Source organism: Coffea eugenioides, chromosome 1, assembly GCF_003713205.1.
Source record: "Coffea eugenioides isolate CCC68of chromosome 1, Ceug_1.0, whole genome shotgun sequence".
NCBI lineage: Eukaryota > Viridiplantae > Streptophyta > Magnoliopsida > Gentianales > Rubiaceae > Coffea > Coffea eugenioides.
The window spans coordinates 3156889-3178429 of record NC_040035.1 but is presented as its reverse complement, the minus strand read 5'-3'; the positions used below and the strand labels follow the sequence as shown (position 1 = coordinate 3178429).

Sequence of the window (21541 nt, the reverse complement as noted above, 5' to 3'; positions counted from 1 at the left end):
ATGTCCACTCAATTTCTTCTCATTTTTTGCCTCTTATCAAGTTTGCAACTCTATTTTCTATTTTCTTAATTTCCTCTAAACTCCAAACTTCTTTTTTTTAAGTTGTAATCTCTAAATTCCAAAAATGTGAATTAAAAATTTAAATTCGCAATGTCTAATTTCCATGGGCGTGAATTTTGTATAATTTTAGAAAATTGTGGTATTTTTGAATTGGATTTAAGATTATTTTTTGATAGATACAATTGAAACTGAGATGAAATTTATTTGTTGCAACTTATAATTTAAAATTTTTATTTGTGAAAATCTAAGTTCTTTGAAAATATTAAGCTCTTCATCATATAAAGTTTTAAATTAGTTCATTGCATGTCTTATTTAGTGTGTGTGTGTATATATATATATATATATATAATTTTTTTAAAAATTTGTTGAACCAAGGTTGAATAGATCTGACCGGTTGAATCTCGATCCGAGCACCTCGCCGGTTCAATTAACGGTTCGAGTTTCAGAACATTGCCTAAAAGTGAGACTTTAAGAAAGAAAAATTCTTATAGAGTGGCGTTTTTCAAACCTATTTCTAAAGGGCGATTTTTTCTAATTTTTTTCCAATCATTTGAATGCATTGTTTTTAAAATCTATCGAATGCATTGTTTCCTCAAAAGATGCATTCACTTGATGCGTTTTTTGATTTGCAAAAGAATTCGCAGTTTAATGGAGGAAAACCAATAATTGAGAGTATTCTCAATTAGACGGCACACTCTGTAACGGATGCTATTATGCCCAGCCCACATTTGATGTTGAAAACTAAGTAACAGGATGCTATCTAAATGGGACATTTTTTACAAAATGAAAATTTGGGTTATCTTGCGCCCTTTTGGGTAACGGATGCTACTATGCAAAGCCCAAATTTTCATATGACAGTTACCTGGTTGCCTTTTGATTGTTTTTGAAGAAGACGGATATAACTTTTTGATTATCTCTTTAAAACTGAATCAATTTGGATACAAAGTCTTTAATGTTTATATCTGACCTTCCCCCCTCGTCAAAAGCCTGTCTGGCCAAATCCTTCCATTTATATGCATTTTTCCTAATGTCTTGTCCTTTCTCCCCCTCCATCACTGTGCTTATGCGTTGACGAATGACCTCTTCTAACGATTCCATTTTCATCTGGCTGAGCTTTGATTCCCGTTTTCCAGATGTCCGTTACAAACTTGGCATTCGTGCTATGATCGGTCCATTGTGGCATGCCTATCATTGGGACTCCCAAACTTAAGGCCTCCACTGTTGAATTCCATCCACAATGAGTGATAAAGCACCCTATAGATTTGTGGGCTAAAACTTCAAGCTGAGGACACCATGAAATGACTAATCCTCTATCAGGTGTTTCTTTAACAAGATCTTTCGGCAGCTTATTTGATTCTGATTCTCTAACCATGTGATACCCCAACTTTTAGGATACTATTGTTGTTTAGCCTCAAAGAGAATATTACGGTTTCTTTATTTTATTGTTTTGTTTTGCAAACTAGAAACCCTAAATTCTAGAAATAAAGTCTAATCAAAACCCTAGTTTCATTTGTGACTGACCGTTTTCTCAAATTTCCCATATTTCAACCGAAACGCTAAATTCAATTTATAGAATTGTAAAATCCCTCACGTTTTCTTAAAAATGCCCTTTTAATTGGAAATTATGATTTTATAATAGCCCTACCACCCAATCACCCCACAATAAGTGCAAATGAACATGAAAGTAAAGGTTTTCACTTTTCGTTTTCAAGTTGGAGCAAGTTAGGGTTTTCACGTTTTTCCGTAGGGTGATTTTTCGGTACGGAGTGAGGATCAAATTTGGTAGGTACAAGTGACTTTTGGATGAGGAAATATTATATGATTTGAAGTGATAATAATAAGTTAGTGATTAGAAGGTAAAAACCCTAGTATACGCAAGGTTTGTAAAATCGGGATTCCCCGTAGGATCGATTTTAGTTTCACAGAATCGGATCGTAGGATCGTAAGATCCCACCAAAAGCTCCTAAATTTACTAAATTAATGAAATTGAAATTCATATACCATTTTGTACATCCTAAAAGATATCAAATAAATAAGTTACTCATCAATATATAGCATTTTTTACTTACTATCTGACAAGTAATAAAAAGATGAAGAAGTTACAGCCGACAACATTTCAAGAATGTTTTGATTGCCAATTGCCAATCACAAAAGATCAATAATATGTTTACAATTTCGAATTAATGAAAAATATGTACGTAGTTGAAGAATGAAATTTTTAGAAAAGTAATATTAATCAAAAAAGGTATATATATGAATATAAAAAAAGGTTATGCGTGTTAGAAGTGCATATACATAATAGGTGTGAATTGAATGTGTTAACGATCAAATATTGAACATTCATTACAAAAACTTAATATATATATATATATATATATATATATAAAGCTCAAATATTAAATGGGCAGAAAAAGTTCTGGCATTAGATTTCATTTCATCATTTAATTCAAGTATTTAAAACTTCCTGTGGTTTCACTAATTAAAGTTGCCAAATACAAATTTCAATTATTGAGAAAAAAAATAGGAGCACCATCCAACAGAATAGAATTCCTGGTATCATATAATTTCCTACAATGTAAACGAAAAAAGCTTGAGAAAAGGTAAAATTTGTACATTTCCATCCTAATTTCACACGCCATTAATTAGTCACTATTGCACTCATGTTTAAACGCTTACAAAGTAGTATGAGTATGAGAGAGGAAGATGATGATTTTGCTGCTCAGCTTTTCACCCAATGCAGAAGATGAACTTTTTCTGCAATAGCTGTCGGCTGTAGCTTGTGGGTTCCTGGTAGAAGCCGCAGCGATTTGTCTTGTGGGTTCTTGGTAAGAGCTGTAGCCGAAACTTGAGGTGGTTTGATGGTTAAAATTTGGGATTTGATTTGGGCAGCGGAGAGGAGAAGAGAAACGTCAAAGCTCTGCTTGAGGGGAAGATGAAGAAGGCCCGAAGCTTTTGGACGGAATCTTTTGACTTTGAGGCAAAATTTGTTAAAACATTGCAACTAAGGCCTGCAATTGAGTGTGAACTTACAAGCCTACCCCAAATGTCGATTTTTACTTGCAAAATGAACCTTGTATTCCACAAATTAGCAAAAAATTGTAGGATCGAAGTAGGATCGTAGGATCGTACGATTCTACGCGATCCTACCGATCCTACCTCGATCCTATATAGATTCAAGGAATTTGCGATTTTGAGTGCGATCCGGATCGATTTTGCCTTTCCGGATCGTACGATCCTACGATCCGGATCGCGATTTTAACAACCATGAATATACGTGATTTAAGAAAAAACGGTTCGAACCGACGGGTATCTATCACTACTGATTCAACCCACCACTTGACCACCACTTCCTTACCACCACATACCCTTGATATTTTTGCAAAATATCCCCCCTCATCTTCAGCCATGTGACCGAAATTTGTGGCCAAAATACAAGAAAAAAAAAAAGAATTTTTGGATGGCTTTGGTGGTGACAAGTGTCACTCACCTATGGTTTCTTGCCAAACCTTTTGTCTTGCCTTCTTATCACCATGGAGCTTCATTTCTTCATCATTTTTCTGCTGCTTTGGCTGAGAGAGAGAGAGAGAGAAAAACCAAGGGAGAGCTTCACCATTTCATCTTGAGTTTGAGCCATCCAAGTGAGGAAACAAGAAACTAAACCGATTAAAACCTTCCTTGAGTGTTTAGCTAGTGGGGTGTTGGTGAAATTTTGGAAGGAAAAGTTAGGGCTGCTCTTGGTAGTCACTTTAGCAAGGTAATAATGCTGATTTCCCCATTTCTTACTCTTAATCTTGCTTAACTTGGCATAGCACCTTAAATTTGTGGTGGATGATAGCTATTATAATGATTTGGATGGATATAGTGTATGTTTTCTTGAGTTACATGAGTTAGGGTTTGAAGGATTTGCTGCCTATACTTGCTGTATGGATAGTATATGTTGTATCTAAGCTTATATAAGAGGTTGTGGTGGTGATTGAAGCAAGAAATGAAGAAAGTTTCCTTTGAAACCGTAAAATTTCATATTTCTGGAAAATTGTAGTTCAGTTCTGTCCGGTTCCAGTTCATGATGTTAGAGGCCGAACTAGGTTTAGCACAAACATGAAAGTTGTAGAGAATGACATTTTATGATTGCCTACAAAATTTCAGCCCAATCGGAGCAACGTAGCCGTGAAAAGAGCAAAATACCCTCACTGCCCTAGGATGCATCCAGTGATCCGTTTTGGACAGTTCATCCAATTGACCGTGTCTATTCACTATGATCCGTACTGATTTAGCCATTTTTCAAAACATGAAAGTTTTAGTACTTTGTCTTAACTTTTCAACGCCTCCAAGAACGTCTTAAACGGACTTTCGTAGCTTGAGATATGGCCATTTAAAGGTAGTACGGTTAACTGGTCTATTAGTTGGAATTTGGTTCTGTGAATTGGGAATTTGACTGGGTTACACTGGAAATTGGACTGAGTAGTCTTTATCAAAATTGTAGCCCTGTGTCTTAGCTTCGAAACGGCACAAATTGTACCTCAATCCGATAAGCGTAACCTCGGATGTGTCCATTCCGCAAAAACACGTCAAATCTGTCTTTTGTTAAACTTCATTTCCACACATGTCATTAGCTTGATTTTTGTACTTGTATTACTTTGAACCTATTGAACGGCTATTGTGATGAATTTATATTGTGTATGACTTTGGGATTGGCTGAGGAAAATAATGAAGCCGTAAATGGCTGAAAAATTAGGTAAACACAAAGGGCATGCTGCCCAAATTTACGCTCGAAAACTAGAGAAATATACTTACAATTTGAGTAAGGGTTAAAAGTGATTACCACTTGAACTATGTAGGATATTTGCGTCTTCTTTTTCCGAGGTATATAAGTAAGGATTTGGCCGAACTTGTACCCTTGAGAAATACAACTATGACTACTAGGAATACGTTTTCCTTATACTTTCGACTCAAATGGCATTTTCAAGTATAAATGTTATAAAGTTATATAGTTTGAAAAGCGAGCGAGTGTTTCACGAATATTCTCCAAGTGAATTTCCATTTCTTGATTCTTATTGAACGAAACGTCTAAATTTCGAATCTTAGTCGATTTTTAAAGTTCTGAAACAAAGTTTTATCGCAGATTTGGACTCCGAACCCGGAGTATAACCCAGACGTGGTTACTAGGGGCACTTCATTTTGGTGAGTGCTTCCAAATATCTGATTGAACTGGACACTTGCTTCCAATACTTCATCAATATGATTAAATGATATATGATTGGTTTGATCGGGTAAGAGTGTACTTTATCGCACTTGCCCTTATTTGATATACTTGTTTATTGTTGAAATTGATTTGATATACTTGTTTATGATGTGCGCACTTCCTGGAATTCCAGAAACCCTGCGGCAAGTTACTCGAGTCGAGCCGGCAAAGGTTTGGTCGATTAGATAACGAACCCTAGGTCTCTTGATTGTCGAGTGGAGTGATATCTCCTCGACTAATCGGTATACTCGAGTATTATCAGCCGTGTTTACTGAGGATTTTGGGCCCAGTAGGGGGTTTGAATGGTGGACGGAGAGTAATGTAAGTGGTGTTCTACTGGATTGGTTACTTACTTGAAAGTTGACGGAGTGTCAACTATTACGTGATCAAACTCCTGGTGATGCAATGGGAATGTGGCTCCTGAGAGCCCTCCGTATCCTTATACTTTGGAATGATTATTGCTTATTGGATTATTGTTTATTCTGAAAACTTTTACACTCGCTCATTTTGAGATTGCTACTTGAAGTGTTATTGCTCACTTTTATGAACTCTTCATGCTCGTTACTTTGCTATATCGAAAACTTGTACTTATAAATAATGGTCAATTTGCTATTTGGAACCTCATTGGGTTTTAAGCTCATTCCACGCCATTTATTTTCCTCGACTAATCGGTATACTCGAGTATTACCAGTCGTGTTTATTGAGGATTTTGGCCCCAGTAGGGGGTTTGAATGGTGGACAGAGAGTAGTGTAAGTGGTGTTCTATTGAATTGGTTACTTACTTGAAAGTTGACGGAGTGTCAACTATTACGTGATCAAACTCCTGGTGATGCAATGGGAATGTGGCTCCTGACAGCCCTCCGTATCCTTATACTTTGGAATGATTAATGCTTATTGGATTATTATTTATTCTGAAAACTTTTACATTCGCTCATTTTGAGATTGCTACTTGAAATGTTATTACTAACTTTTATGAACTCTTCATGCTCGTTACTTTGCTATATCGAAAACTTGTACTTATAAATAATGGTCAATTTGCTATTTGGAACCTCACTGGATTTTTAACTCATTCCACGCCATTTGTTTTCCTTACAGGGGTACGAGCGAGGCGTGAGACGTGTACAGACTCGCGTAGTCTAGTTGTTTTAAATTTTGTAACTGTACTCGCACTAGTCGCTCGATTAGGGTTGAATGTACTGAGAACTTAAATCTTTTGATGTATTTGGGACTGTATGGATGGTTGAGATAGAAATGAATGTATTCGTATGTTCCAAACTTGGGTACCGTTATTTTGTTTATTATTGAGGTTGCACCTTATTTTAATTGATGCGAGTGAGTGAGTCCTGGCGAGAGTTGGGCAGGCGGTTTGCTAAATCTTAGGGTACGCCCAGGGGGAGGTGGGGCCGTCACAAACCACCCATAGAAAATAGTAGTTGCTTGTTCTCAAACCCTGTGCTACTTCTTCCATCTGCTCAGCATCAAGTTCTGCCAAACTTCCAAATGATACATAAACAACTGAACTGGTTGATCTTTCATTTAGCCAGGACATGCAAGCATTAGTCATTGGCTTAAAAGGCTGAGACCATACTGCTTGTCATCTTGAAGGTGCTTGTCAAGGTACATAGATGGAATGGTTGGTCCAATCGTCTTTACTGGTAGGATCTTAGATGTCCAGTCAATCACCTAAGCAATATATGCAACAAATTGGTCAAGCATCTAGTTTTTGGACAAGAGTCCTATTCGGAGCGATTTTGTGCAAAATGCATAAAATGTAACTTTATATACATACAATGTAACTCACTTTCAATAACGTATAATTATAGAACAAATTTTTATGAATCTCACACATAATGTGAAAAACGATGTATAAAATAAAATCTAAACCTTATGAAGAGGTGATTTCTGACCGGCTGGAGTGAACCAAAAGTGGGAAGTGTCCCGGCTAGAAAGGTCACAACGGCAAGGTCACCTGCTTAGGTTACAAGAGGGGTTGAATCCCCCGGTGTAACTCCGAAACTTAAGTTAGTTCGGGATTAGGGACGTAATATAATAATTTAGAGAATCAGCGTTTGTTGCTTTACCAGAAAATTGGTCATCCCCCTTCTCAATAGAAGTGTTGAGTATTTATAGAGGATGAACAGGAAAGAGGAACTGCTGGCACGGGTCCCTAAAGATTTGACATGGGCAGTGCATCAAGTTGATTTGATGGGCTCCTGCGAAAAGGCGCGTCGAAACAGTTGTCAGAGTCAGGCGACGCATGTGTCAGAGCAGCTTTGTCAGGTGTCTAAGGTGTCAGAGGTCATATCCCACCTCTCCGGTGGTCAGGTCTTTAGACGTCACTTCGACTCTAAGACAGAAGACCCTAGCCGAGGTGGTAACCGGGTCAAAGTCACTTCGTTAAGAAGATACCCGAGGTGACACTTCCAGAAGTACCACATGGTGAGGCCCCGGATTATCAAAGTCGGAACAACCATCCTCACTAAGCCCCCCAAGCCTCGGGAATGGCGAGATCGTTGCCTCCCGAGATCATTGCTTCCCGAGGCTGACAAGTGTATAGGACACGGAACACCAGAACACGTCATGACCGCGTGGATGGGACTGGAAGAGAAGTGAAAGGACGGCTGTCAGCTTTAATGGCAGGTTCATGAATAGGCGCGACATTAGCAGGCAGGCAAACTGTCTTCTCATTAATGAGGAGAGAGAACGCTCCCTCGAGAATCCCAAAGGTACCGCCTCTTCATCTTTTCCCCGTTAGCCTATAAATAGGAATCCTTCTTTACCATTTCACTTTTTACCAAAAACCTAAAATCACCCCAGAGTTTCGCTTCTCTGTCTTTTCACTTCGGCAATCTCTTAAACCGCATCTTCTGAGTAAGTCCATTTCTTTCTCTCTTTAATAATGGCTAGGACAGCTCATACCCACAAAGAGACAGTGAGGCCCGACTTCACAGAGGCAGAGAGGCCCGACCCCTCTGAGAAGAGGACTGCCTCCGAATCGAGAGAAGAGGGTGCCGGAACGTCCCACCAGACCGGGTCATTCCAAGAGCAGGAAGAAGAGATAGAGGTTGAAGTTGAGGTCCTTTATAATGACGACCTCGGCGACGAGGTTCCCAGGGATGAGGGTGTGCAAGAGCCAACCACCCCTCCGGATCTATCAGCACTCAACTACAGCCAAATGCCTACATTTTGCAGCATCATGAATCGAACTCTGGTAGCCGAGGTGGTTCGCCGATATCCCTGGAGGAGGAATTACAGCCTCTATCCGCCTCGGCCAGATCAGTCAGCCGCACTACCACCAAGGGGTAGAGTGGCTATTTATGTTGATCAACTGGAGGCCGGGTTCAGAATGCCCACCACAAGGTTTCTCCGAGACTACTTGAGGTATTGGGGGGTGAGAATCACTCAACTCACCCCCAACGCCATTCGCGTTCTCGTCGGCTTCCAACTGTTCTGCCGACATCAAGAAATAGACCCCACTGTCAACCTTTTCCGCCGGTGCTACTCACTCAAAAACAGCGAAAGTGAAAAGTGTTGGTTTTACTTCGGCAACAAAATCTCGAAATTGGTGGTGGATGCCCCCACTTCGATAAAGGAGTAGAAGGGAAACTTCATCTTCGTTCCAGTTGAGGATTTCCCTAGAGGGTTCTGGTGGAGGCCTCCCACCCCGGTCAAAGAGACCTCTCCGGGTAAATTGGAGGAGGGCAACTTCAAGAAACTGACGGGGTCGGGACTCAAGATTAACTGTTGGGATTTTCCCGAGGCAGTTCTTGTTGACGGCGGACTCAACCGAGCTTTGATCAGCTCGGATCACCCCGTCTTCTTCTCCTCTAGGTTTCAGAAACCTTGTACTTTTCCATTCCCTACTTTGTTTGTTTTTTCTTGATTCTAACTAACTCTCCTTTCGTACTTTGCAGTGACGAGAGTTTCTGACTTGATAACCTCCGGAACGGCACCCGAGGTGGCCAAAAGACCAAAGAAATGCAAGGACACCGCCGAGCCTTCCGCCAGGCCTGCTAAGAAGACTGCCGCAACAACGGCGATCCGCGCACCTCCCGTAGTGGTCGTGGGGGAAGGCTCACGCACTTCGGCCACTCCAGGGGGCTCCCAAGCCTCAGCCATTCCGGTGGGGGTCCCCATTCGGGGAGTAACAATAGCCTCTCCACCCCGAGGTCGGGGTGTAACACCTTTTCCAGATCACCCCGTCACGAGGTCCTCGTTGTTCAATCTCCACCACGTGCCTGCTTAAGAAGCCAGGGAGGACAAGAGGCACTCCGGAGCACAGTGGTGCTCGGAGTGGAACATCAACGTCAACGACCGCTGTAAAAATCCCCTGGTTGCACAGGAGCTCCTCGTGCATTCAGAGCTGCCGCGGGACAATACCTATGCCAGGAAGCTCACCCCTGGCGAGCTGATGCAAAGTGCCTCTGTCTCCTGGCCACCACCTCGGCCTTTTTTGCTGAGATGATTCAGCGTTATGGGAACATAACGGAGACTTATGAGCCGCCCTCCGAGCTTCAGAAGAAGATTGCTGAGCTAGAAGAAAGATTAAGAGCCACCGAGTTGGAGCGAGACAAGGCTGAGGCGGCCAGAAACCTGGCCGAAGTAACAAAGAACTCCTTGATAACGGTCCTTGGTGAAGAAAAAGAAAGAAAAGCCCAAAAAGAGCAATCGTCCAAAAAAGTAATAGAGATGGCCGAGGTGTCGGCCTTGGAAGCCTTCGGCAAGTCGGAATCTTTCACCCGCGACCTCGGCGAACTGACGCTACGAGTTTCATGTTTGGTTACACCACGGCGGTCAATGACGCGGCGCCCTTCCTCTCTTCTGAACAGCTTGAGTCTCTCCAGGAAGCGCCGAACTACAATGAGGATGCCAAAGAGCTGTGTGATCGCATGGCCGAAAGCATCCAGATCGGAAGAGACCTAACCGAGGTCCGGACGGAGTTCAACAAGTGGATTCAAGAGTTTGATTTAGATGGCGATGGCCTCGAAGGGGACAAGACCGGCGGAGAGGCTGAAAGGCAGCAAGACACCGAGGTGGGTGGAGGAACCATGGGAGAACAAAGCACCGGGGCAGGGAATGCTTAGAGACATTCCCTTTTGTACCTATGGGCCGAGGTCGTGGATGCTTAGGAGCATTCCGGAACTCGGTCTTCTACTTTTTGTGCCTCAATACAACTGGATTTGCCTTTTTAATTGAGCTTGATTTTCCTTTTTTCTTTTTTACTGCTGCTTTGTCCCCTTATTTTTCACTTAGAGTAGGATAAAATAACACTAAGGGAGAAATAACATATGAGTTTAACTAACAGAGTACATACCCTTCAGGGGTGATACAATCTGAAGTTCTCAGCATGCCAAGTTCGAGGCACCCGAGAACCATCCCAATAAAATAGTTTACAATATCCGTTTTGGCTGGACTCGACAACACGGTAGGGTCCCTCTCACTTGGGGCTAAGTTTCCCCTGAGGTTCAGCTCGGCTGACAGAATTCTTCCGGAGCACAAGATCTCCCGGACTGAACCGTAGTGTTTGACCCGAGCGTTATAGTAACCAGTTAGGATATTTTTATAAAGAGCAACTTTGGCCGCCGCCATGTCACGCTTCTCTTCGGCGAGGTCGAGGTCAACTCGTCGTTCTTCTTCGTTGACTTCGGCGGCATACGCTGCCATTCGTGGGTTCGGAGTGATGAACTCGGCTGGGACGACAGTTTCGGACCCATACGTTAAAGAGAACGAGGTCTCTTGGGTGGATGACCTCAGGGTAGTCCGGTAAGACCACAACACGCTAAGGAGTTCCTACATCCAGGATGATCCGACTCGATGTAGCCTAGTTTTGAGGCCATGGAGGAGAGTGCGGTTAAAGTTTTTGGCCTGCCCATTGGCCTGGGGGTGTCTAACTGAGGTGAAATGATGTTTGATCCCAAGATTTTCGCACCACGCTTTGAATGGATTATCAGCGAACTGCCTGCCGTTATCCGAGATGACCATCCGGGGCAGGCCGAAACGACAAATTACGCTCTTCCAGAAAATTTTTTGAACTGCTGACCCAGTGATGGTTCTCAGAAACTCGGCCTCGACCCATTTGGTGAAGTAATTTACTGCCACCACTACGTAGGCATAATTCCCTGGGGCTCTAAAGAATGAACCGATTATGTCAGTCCTCCATTATTCGAACGGCCACGGCGAGGTGATGGGGATCATGAGGTTAGTTGGCTGGTGGTGCTCAGGGGCGTGGTGCTGGCAATAAAGACAACTAAGGACCATGATTTGGGCATTTACCCTCATGGTGGGCCAGAAATACCCAAGCAACAAAGCCTTTTTGACGAGTATCCTGTAGCCGACGTGAGCCCCGCAAAGTCCATCATGTATGTCCTGGAGGATCCTTTCGCCTTCTTCTGGTGTGATACACCGCAGCCACGGGTAGAGGTAGGATCTCTTGTACAAGAGATTTTGTCGGAGGGCGTACCGAGCTGCTTTACGCTGAAGTTTTCTCGATTCAGCTCGGTCATCAGGGAGCTCTCCCCGACTGAGAAATCGAATCAAGGGACCCATCCAGGTGTCTCCGGGATAAACGGGATATACGACTTCTCCTAGATATCCCGACTCGGCTAAAATTTCCACAAGAATCGTCTTATTCAAATCAGAAAATGAGGTAGAGGCAAGCCGGGGTAAGGCGTTCCCCCGCTTGTTCTGCGACCGGGGTATCTTTTGGATTTCAAAGAACTCAAAATGTGCGATCAATTGGTGAACCTTGGAGAGGTAGCGATGCATGACCTCTTCTCTGGCCTAATATTCACCCAGTATCTGGCACACGACGAGTTGGGAGTCACTGTAGACCAAGATGTGCACAGCGCCGAGTTTGCGGGCTAGCTGGAGTCCGACAATGACTGCCTCGTATTCGACCTCATTGTTTGAGGTGGCAAAGTCAAACCTTAAGGCATATGAGCACACCTCTCCCTGGGGGTCTTCGAGGAGCAAACCTGCCCCACTACCCTCACTGTTGGAAGAGCCGTCCACATGCAGAATCCACCGCTGAGACTCAGTGGTGGCCGGGGTGGACTCAATCACTTCATCAAAGGTGAATTCAGCCAGGAAGTCCGCGAGGGCTTGAGCTTTGATGGCCGTTCGAGGTTCGTAAGACAGGTCGTACTCCCCTAGTTCGATGGCCCATTTAGTAAGACGTCCGGAAGCCTCCGGGCGTGACAAAATTTGTCTGAGGGGCTGGTCAGTTCTTAGGCAAATATGGTGAGCTAAAAAGTAGGGTTTAAGCCTGCGAGTTGCGTGGATTAAGGCCAGCACGAACTTCTCCGCCTGTGTATACTGGTCTCCGGATCCCGGAGGACTCGGCTGACATAATAGACTGGCATCTGTACATCCTCCTTCCTGATCAGCACTGCGCTTACAGTTTCGACCGCGGCAGACAGGTACAAAAACAACTTGTCCCCTGGCCGAGGCGAGGTGAGTGCTGGGAGGTGGGAAGCGGTGAAGGTACTCCTTCAATTGCTCAAAGGCCTGTTGACATTCTTCTGTCCAGGAGAAGTTGTCGGCCTTCTTTAGAACCTTGAAAAAAGGCAACGCCTTATAAGCTGATTGTGACAAGAACCGGTTCAGGGCCGCCAACCGTTCTGTGAGCCTCTGCACCTCACGAATAGACCGAGGTGGAGACATTTTCTGGATCGCTCTCACTTTATTTGGATTCGCTTCTATGCCTTGCCTCGAGACGAGGTAACCCAAAAAAATTTTCGAGGTGACCCCAAAAACACATTTCTTAGGATTTAACATCATTCGCGTCTTCTGGAGGACCTCAAGGACCTCTTTCAGGTCAAAAAGAAAAGTGGAGGTCGTCCAACTCTTGAGAAGGATGTCATCCACGTAGGTCTCGACATTTCGGTCGATCTGGGATTTGAAAGCTTGGTTGACCAGGCGCTGATATGTGGCCCCGACATTCTTTAGTCCGAAAGGCATTGTGGTGTAGCAATATACGCCTTGGTCTGTATAGAAGGCCGTCTTCTCCTGGTCTTCTTGACTCATCCCGATCTGGTGATACCCCTTAAAGGCATCAAGAAAACAGAGGATCTCATAACCCATTGCTGAGTCCACCAAGGTGTCGACCTTAGGCAATGGGTAGCAGTCTTTGGGGCAAGCTTTGTTGGAGTCGGTGAAGTCGACGCACATTCTCCAAACCCCCCGTCATTCTTGACCGTGACCGGGTTGGACAACCAGGTCAAATATTGAACCTCCCGAATTATCTTTGCGGGTAGGAGTTTGTCCACTTCTTCACCTACAGCTCGGCTGCGCTCAGGGCCGAGGTGCCTCCTTTTTTGTTTGGCCGGGCGTGCCTGGGGGTCAACGTTCAACTCGTGTACCATGAGGTGATGCGGGACTTCTTGGACTTCATCTGCGGCCCAAGCGAAGACGTCTCGGTACTCTCTGAGCAGATTCACCATACATTCCTTAATTGGGTCAGGCAAACAGATGCCGACACGGATCGTTTGATCCAGATTAGTGGGGTCCAAGGAGATCTCCTCCACCTCATCTCCGATCTCCAGCCTCTGGGGCTTCTCAATTTGTTGAGGACCGATTCAATCAATTGAGAGGATGTTGGACCTCTTCTCGGATCTCGTACCGGAGGCCGATGTGGAGGCTGCCTGCAAAGTGGCGACGTAGCACTCTCTGGCAGCGCAGACATCGCTGCTTACCTCGGCAACACCCGCGTGGGTAGAAAACTTAAAACTCAGATGGTACGTGGAGTACACTGCTCGCAAAGCATTAAGCGTGGGTCAACCCAGGAGCAAGTTGTACGGAGAGTCGGCCTTAACCACCACGAAGTTGACAGGGATGGTTCAGCTACGAGGGTGATGCCCTACAGTCACCGTCAGAATAACCATCCCTTCGGGATGCACGATGTGTCCCCCGAACCCTACCAAGGGAGTTCTCACCGGGGTCATGTGTTCCCTGTTCAACTTAAGGCTTTCAAATGTCCGGAGGTACATGACGTCCACCGAACTCCTTGGATCAACGTAGACCTTCTTAACAATGTAATTGTTGGTGAGTACTTCAATCACCAAGGTTTCATGACTGCTCGAGGCAGCTGGAACAGGATCGCTGGGTCCGTAAGAAATCACTTCGGACAGACGGGAGCTTGATTCGGCCTGATCAAGATTAGCTTGCCTGTAGGTCCTCATTCGGGAATTCTGGCTATCTTCTCCCGTCGGACCTCCGGCGATGGTGTTGATGACCCCAACTATGTTAGGTCCATACCCTAACCCATGACCTGAAGATCCGTCTCGGGGAAGCCTTTTTGTCTCCCTAGGATCCTCTGGGGGCCTGCAGCTGCTTCTCGATGTCCGCCTTTCGTCTAGGCGTTGGTCACCCCGGCTGTCACGTCGAGGTTCATTACGTTGATGACCTCCACCCCGGCGGATGAACTGCTTTAAGTGCCCCTGTCTGATGAGATTCTCAATCTCCCATTTGAGGTCGTTGCAGTCTTCGATCTCATGCCCGATGTCCTGGTAATACAGGCAGTAGAGGTTCGAGTTCCTCTCGTCTCTGCTACTGTACATCTTCGGAGGTGCCCTTTCGAGATTATTTTGTTCCATCACGGACAATACTCGGGATCTGGTGGTATTCAAAGGGGTTAACTCGGACTCGGGGATGGATGATTTTTCCTTAGATATCCTGTCAAACACACTGCGGCGATCTCGGTTAGGATTTTGGAAGCCGCTTCTTGTGCCGACTTTAGTTCGGCCAGCGTCCTTTCCCCTTCGTGGATCAATCCTTGAACGGGCGGCTTGGACCTCTTTCTTCATACGGTTGAGGTTTTTGGTCTGTATGCCCTTCTCGACCTTCATCTATAGTTCCTGGAGGGTGCGAGGATACTTCTTGTGGATCCCCGTGTTGAATACCCCGGCAACGAGCCCGTGGGTAAAAGCAGCGATTGTAACCTGTTCATTGGGATTAGGTATCTGCACGCTTTTTTCGTGGAACCTCTGGACATACGACCGAAGTAACTCTCCCGAGTTCTGCTGCATATTCAACAGATAAGCCGAGGTCCTGGTCGTAGGCCGGGAAGAGACAAACCGGTGGAGAAATCTCTCCACTAATTCCCCCAGGGTTGAAATGCTCCTAGGTTCTAAACCCCAAAACTATTTTCAAGCTGTCTCCTGGAGGAATACTGGGAAAGCCCGGCATATGACGGGGTCAGGGATGCAATATAGGCGGAAGGCCGAGATGAAAGCATGGATGTGGTCCTCAGGATCACCTCGACCGTCATAAGATTGTATCGATGGGAGCTTGAAGTTGGGAGGAAGCCTTTCCTCGTTGATGTCATCCGTAAAGGGTGGAGCCCTCATGTAATCCACCCCAGCTCTCCCCATGGGTCGAGACTCCTCCTCGGGCCGTCGTCCTAAGAGCTCTCTTGAAAATGCCTTGGTCAAGGAGGCTACCTTAGAAGTGGTTTTGGAGAATGCCCGCTTCGAAGCACTCCGACTTAGGCGCCTCCTATCAGATTCTTCTTCAGATGAACCTTCAGGAGATCCATCTGACTTCCTTTTTGAGGACTCGGCCTTTTGCTTGCCTTGTTTCTTCAGATACCTCCCTAACTTCTCGAAAATGTTAGGGTTCTCAGTCACAAACTTGGTCATACGGGTTATGGCTTCTTCGTTTGCGGGCTGAGTCCTTGGGGACTCCTGCCCTTCGGAAATATCTTCCTGCTGAGCCGCATTACTTTGCTCAACCCCAATAGTGAGAGCTTTCTTGCTCCTAGAACGCGTAGGCTTCATCATCTGATGTCTTCGCGTTCCCACAGACGGCGCCAATTGAAGAGGTGATTTCTGACCGGCTGGAGTGAACCAAGTGTGGGAAGTGTCCCGGCTAAAAGGGTTACAGCGGCAAGGTCACTTGCTTAGGTTACAAGATGGGCTGAATCTCCCGGTGTAACTCCGAATCTTAAGTTAGTTCGGGATTAGGGACATAATATAATAATTGAGAGAATCAGCGTTTGTTGCTTTATCAGAAAATTGGCCATCCCCTTTCTCAGTAGAAGTGTTGAGTATTTATAGAGGATGGACAGGAAAGAGGGACTGCTGGCACGGGTCCCTAAAGATTTGACATGGGCAGTGCATCAAGTTGATTTGATGGGCTCTTGCGAAAAGGCGCGCCGGAACAGTTGTCAGAGTCAGGCGGCGCATGTGTCAGAGCAGCTTTGTCAGGTGTCAGAGGTGTCAGAGGTCATATCCCACCTCTCCGGTGGTCAGGTCTTTAGACGTCACTTCGGCTCTAAGACAGAAGACCCTATCTGAGGTGGTAACCGGGTCAAAGTCACTTCAGAAGACCCTAGCCGAGGTGGTAACCGGGTCAAAGTCACTTCGTCAAGAAGATACCCGAGGTGACACTTCCAAAAGTACCACATGGTGAGGCCCCGGATTATCAGAGCCGGAACAACCATCCTCACCTTACATTTTTTTTTTACCAAATCTTAGCAATGAACCATCAGGAATGATTGCAACCGTTCCTGCCTCTCGTCCCTAGTTTTTAGTTCATATGCATTCCTCACGAACTGAAAATAAAAAAAAAGTGAAAAGAAATATGAGGTAATGCTACTATCTTTTGTCTTCAGCAGTGGATGTCACTGAAGCCATGCGATTCGTGTACTAGTATAGTTTCCTTGTAATCGTATGATACTCATAGAAGTAATATGGCCCAATGTTAAGGGAGTCAAAATGTGGTTACAAGGGCCATCCGACGAGAACGTAGGCACATCCATATTTATTGGAAGCCCAGCTTCGCAGGGTCATTAAGGAATAAGGTTTGCCATTAGGCAGCAGTAATGTACAGGTAATATTGAAATAAATCCAGATGTTCTTTTACATCTTCCTCCAACTTGTAAAATGTGTTGCAGAAGATCCAGTCAACTTCATGAATGTTCTTCATTTGGTCATGTGTAACCAGCTGAAAAATTGGCGGATATGAACCGTAAGTAGAAACAAAAGAAGGCAGATCTGAAGCTAAAAGTGGTGGTAAGCCAGGAATTTCCACTTTAGACTCCTCCAGAGAGAGTTTCAAAAGTCCTGTGTAGACATGGTAGTAGATCTTGTTGACAGCACAAGATTGAGTGAAGGACGCAGCTGCACGTAAGCCAAGACTTTTGGCCACACCCAGAGCCCAGGGAATGACTGCATCATACACAATACAATCAACAGGACGGCCCAGATCTTTAAGCTTCATGATTAGCTCAGTTAAGAGTTTCTGAGCCAACCTTTTGAAACACAGCATTATATGTATCAAGGGGCACTTCATTTGCTCCTTCATCATATCCATCAGAGATGGTCTCCACTGCGATTGAACCCGAGACTTCTTGCAAGGTTTTGAACAGGAATTTAGTTGTAGCAAGTGTGATTTTGGTGCCTTGATGTTGCAAACGCTTAGCAAACTGGAGCATCGGGTTTATATGTCCTTGCACGGCACATGGAAATATCAAGCAATGAGCTTTGCGAGTTTCCATTTGCACTAGCCACGGGACCAGGGTGCTTGTTGCTTTCTACGAGTAAATATAAGAATTGTTTCACCAATGTGGCTAAACGGATATGGGAATAGTCTGTAGCTAGAGTGCAATGATATGATTGAATCACACTTGCTCCCCTCTGCTCCACAAACGATTGTTGGGTCAAAGCGACAAGGAGTTTGATACCCCGCAATAGATTTCGGATTCCAAATCTTATGGACGGAGAAAATAGCGTTCGAGCCACCCTTCAAAAGGGGTTCCAAAGTACTCAATTTTGGATTAATCAATATGTTAGTGAATGTCAGCGAGTATTAAAAAATTTTAACTCATTAAAACAGGTTAAATGCATACTCAAACAAAATTACAAAAATTTGAATTTTTCTAACAATAGTAATTGAAAACTTGATAGTGCGTTAAACAAAAAAAAAATACTAAATGAATGTACACACTCAAGTCCATTTACAAACCCTTACAAAATCAAGTCTACAGCTTGATAAATGCAAAAGCATGTTACTTATTTCACTTGAAATGGTCTTTCTACTTGCTTTACACGGCTGCAATGAAGGGTTCTTTTTTTTTTTTTTTTTTGAAAAACGAAACTTCATTAAAGTAAATCTGCATTTGCAGGCGTACATAATCTCCTTTGGGAAGTTTACAAACCAAACGTGGCTTACCTCAAGTGACAGAGACAAATGAGACAATAAATGAGCAATGAAGGGTTCGTTAAATGCTCTTTTTTCTGTTTCTCTTGCCAATTCTCATTCAACAACAAATTAAAGGACCAAACATGCAAAACACATGTAGGTTTTACATTAGACTTCCAAATACTTGAAAAGTACGCGGAGGGAAGAGAGAGGGGGGACCATCTGTCAAAATTGATCATATCTTTTGACTTTTTAGCTGACGGCAAACACTTACGTCAATGTAAATGCGGCCAGTGTACCAGATGTCCACAGGTAACAATTATTGCCCGTTTACTGTAAACGTGTTGGGTGTCAAACCAGCAAAAATAAAATTCCTATTCTTAAGTCACGAATTAAGTCCACTATGGTACTGGAGCAGGGACTTAGGCTGTGCAATGGGTTACTAGCTTCACCCTGGTGCCAGAGTTTGCTTGATCCGATATACCAAAGTATATTAATTACGTGAAAGACAAAATTCGAATATAGCAGCGAGCAGGGTCGAATCCACAGGGACTTGAGAATTTATTTTGAATGAATGTAACATTAAATAAAAATGGGGGGAGTTGATATGGAACTGTCTAATTTAATTGCTCAAATTAAAAATATAAAGTAAATTGACGGAAGGAAAATCTCTAGTCAAAGGTATAATCTCCACTTATGGTTCGAATCACTGATCACAGATGCAGAGATAAAATCTTTCATTTACAAATAAACTGGTTATGGTTGTCAACAAGCTCTGACAACCTGCCTAACCTTCCTGATTCGATAACCACAACAAGCTCTGTAGTTATTGCCCTAGCCAATTAAGCAGTCCTAAACACGCTCTTAGGATTTAACCTATTGACAGCATTAATCATTAGACTGGCCACCAATTATAACCAACAAACACACACGCTCGGTTTATTTAGGCTATATCATATATTTCCGCAACAACGACTCAAAAGTTTCTACTACAATTGAATCATATCACTTGCCACATGCACTAAAATTACCCAACAATTACGGATTGAGCACTCTTAGATGGCTGTTAATTACTCACACAATTAAACAGTGATCAAGTATTTAATTGCAAGAAATAATCATATGCATAAGTGAACAGGAAATATATAAATACTTGCAAATTAAAGAACGTAGGGAAATCAATTCGATCTCACAGTTTTGTCGAACCAAAGCTTCGATTTAACCTCTGACTAGATGAAGAAATTAGCCACTCCTCATAGTTGAATTGCAGCCAAAAGTACTGGATTGCAAAGGCATTGCGTTTTTACTAGAAAGCAAGGAATAAAAGATGTTTTTCCCGTTGGGGAATATTGTCGAACACCTGGCGTGTGTCAGAGGCCAGTCCAGAGAAAGGAAACTAGAACTTAACTAAAAAGCTAAACTAGAGGTCCCCCCCTTTTGCTTCCGTACGTCCTCTCCTTAAAAAGCCAAAAGTAAGATGACTCAAAACTCTCTCCGGTGGTCCCCACACATGTGGACAAAGTCTCCAAAATTACTTCTTCTTCCAAGTCTCTCTACGTTCCTTTCTTTTAAGAGCCCAAATGACTTATAGCTTTGTGGTCCCCACCAATCCAAGGCCTAAGGATTGAAGCCCTTAGAAGTCTCCATATTCTCCATAAAGTCCCTCCTTTTTGGTAGTTTTCTGCTTCATTCCTGAAATTAAGTCCCGATACCAAATATGAGTAAATATCAGCAATTAACACAATATTTGTCAGGGATAGAAGGGAAAATTAATAATAAAAATACCAACAATTAACACCCTATCAATTCCCCCCACACCTAAACCATGCTTGTCCTCAAGCATGAGAACAAGAAACAAACACCAATATTTGATAGTGGCTATTGCTCTATCCAACAAATTGCCAAGATACCAAGAAAAATAATATTCAAGCATCAATGGTCAAGTCCAAGAAACATCACTCCGGTTAGCTTCTAAACCACAAATGCCTCTAATTCCAGGTTAACTAATCTAAGAAAAAGGAATGACACACAACAGTTATCAGCAAATGGTCCAACTATTAACCAAAATCTCAACATTAAATCCATAATTCGGCAAGCTGACTTTTATTACACACTAACACAACCTTCACTTTTTTTCACATTTTTTCTACTTTTCTCTCTTTTTTTTTTCTTTCAATAGTAACAAAAGACTTAGTCGCTAGCCATTTGAGCCTTTTGACGCGAACTCCAACATTGGCCAGATGAAGGAGCCCGGTTACTCAGCTTCTATCGCCACGTGACCACGTACTCATAGAAGTTACTACCTTTTGACGCGAGAATCAACACTTTTAGGTGCAGATCCCCGGTTACTCAGTAGTAACTAATAGCGGAGTACAGTCAAGTTTATTCATAGTTAAAAATCACAAAAACTCAATATAACACAAAAACCAAAAGAAAACTTGCATCAGCTAGCCTCATTTTCAAACATGGAGAACTAAAGTTAATAACCGGACCAATTCACACGAAAATGCCAATAATCATTCCCTATGCCTAGGAAAGTTAACCAAAAATTATAAGAGAAAAACAATCATTGATATTCACCAAAGAGATGTTTTTGGATTCAACCACATTAACTTGGTACCCTTTTATTATTAAAACTTGGTAATAGCAGAAATAGAGGCAACAATCCAACATCAAACTTGGCATCACATACGAGCTAATCACTAAAAAGAAGAAAAAGAAAATGAATGAAAGACACTAGCACCATAACTGCTCCCCCCACACCTAAATCCTACATTGTCCTCAATGTGACAAATAAAAAGCAAAAGTGAGAGGGAAAGCAACCACACTTCCCTGAAATCGGGGCATAGTGAAGGGCGAGGTGGAAACGGAGGTGCAAAGCCTGTAAGAAACAGAAACTGCGCCAAATCCTGTGCCATGCCGGCGACATTGGCATCGACGTTGACCATGCGAGCCTCCAAAGTCTGAACCTGGAAAACTAAGAAGAGAGGAAGAAATGAGCTGAAATCGCGTTTCTGAAGCCTTTGTTGGGACACATAAAACGCGATTGAAAACGCGCCTTCAACTCGCGTTTTATAAGTCGCGTTTCCTTCACAAATC

The 21541-nt window shown here is 43.4% G+C and overlaps 1 pseudogene; it reads right to left on the bottom strand.

Annotated features, from left to right (window-relative positions):
• Nucleotides 1–978: 978 nt before the first annotated feature.
• On the bottom strand, nt 979–17798 carry LOC113765523 (annotated as a pseudogene).
• Nucleotides 17799–21541: the final 3743 nt, after the last annotated feature.